Below are 1,285 nucleotides of genomic sequence, written 5' to 3'. Positions count from 1 at the left end.
AACCCATAAGTTACGATGTGTTTACTTTGACGCATATATTGCGGGGAACCCAAATGCTATTTTACGCAACGGGTTAAGAAATTATTTTGAATCAATGTATCCGAATATAGGACTTCATGATTTAGAAAAAGCGGCTGACATGCAACATAAAGAAGCATGCTATGCTTACGGGTTAGTAATGTTCGCTTCTCACCAAAGTGAGAAAAAGAACATCGGGCTACAACTATTAAACAAAACGTTCCCACAAGTGACGGAGTCGGTAATTGGGGTAAGAAATGAGGTTTTTAGGTTATTACGAGACTGTTGGTCATTACGTAACCCTCGTCCCTTTGACGACGTTACAACACGCTGTCTTATCAATGGCCATAACGGTTATGTTCCACAAGACCAAGGATGGAAAGTAGTCCTAGTAAAACCAGAATGCATGACTTATTTCTGGACGTATGAATTACGTGTCTTTATTGCCTTTGCTGAACGACTTGTGTACTAGCTAGAATTATCTTCACAACTGTCTTGTATCAAAGTTATTGTGTGCTATATTTCATGCTTTATGTAAAATAAGCGGTATTGTAAGTTTGTAAAATATTGTATAAAAGTTTGAACGCGAAATATTATTATAATCAGTTTTTCATATAGAATTGTAGTAGTTGAATTGTATATTAGCTACTAAGTATGAACTTAACGGGTAGGTACTACCCGAATTTAAACTTATAAAACGCTAATATGAAGAAAAAGCTTTTATAAATGAGTTCATATTATGCTATGAAATACTATTAACTACTCTTAATATTCTGTATGATTAACTTGTTCCATTTGACTATTTTGAAGGAAATGGCACTGACTACTCAACATACCGTGAATATGAATGAAGAGGAATTCCGTACTTTTCTAGCTTCAATCATAGCCGCAGTACAGGCTGCGCTACATACCAACAATAACCTTGGATCTAGCAGTACAGGAAATCGTGTAGGATGTACCTACAAAGAATTCACTGCCTGCAAACCTTTGGAATTTGATGGAACCGAAGGACCGATCGGATTGAAACGGTGGACCGAGAAGGTCGAATCGGTGTTTGCCATAAGTAAGTGTACTGAAGAGGACAAAGTGAAGTACGCTACGCATACCTTCACAGTTTCTGCGTTAACATGGTGGAATACCTATCTAGAGCAAGTGGGACAAGATGATGCGTACGCACTATCGTGGTCAGCATTCAAGCACTTGATGAACGAGAAGTACCGTCCTAGAACCGAGGTCAATAAGCTCAAGACAGAACTTAGAGGGTTAC

This window comes from Rutidosis leptorrhynchoides, chromosome 10 (genome assembly GCF_046630445.1).
Source record: "Rutidosis leptorrhynchoides isolate AG116_Rl617_1_P2 chromosome 10, CSIRO_AGI_Rlap_v1, whole genome shotgun sequence".
In the NCBI taxonomy this organism is placed as follows: Eukaryota; Viridiplantae; Streptophyta; class Magnoliopsida; order Asterales; family Asteraceae; genus Rutidosis; species Rutidosis leptorrhynchoides.
This window is presented reverse-complemented; position numbering follows the sequence as displayed.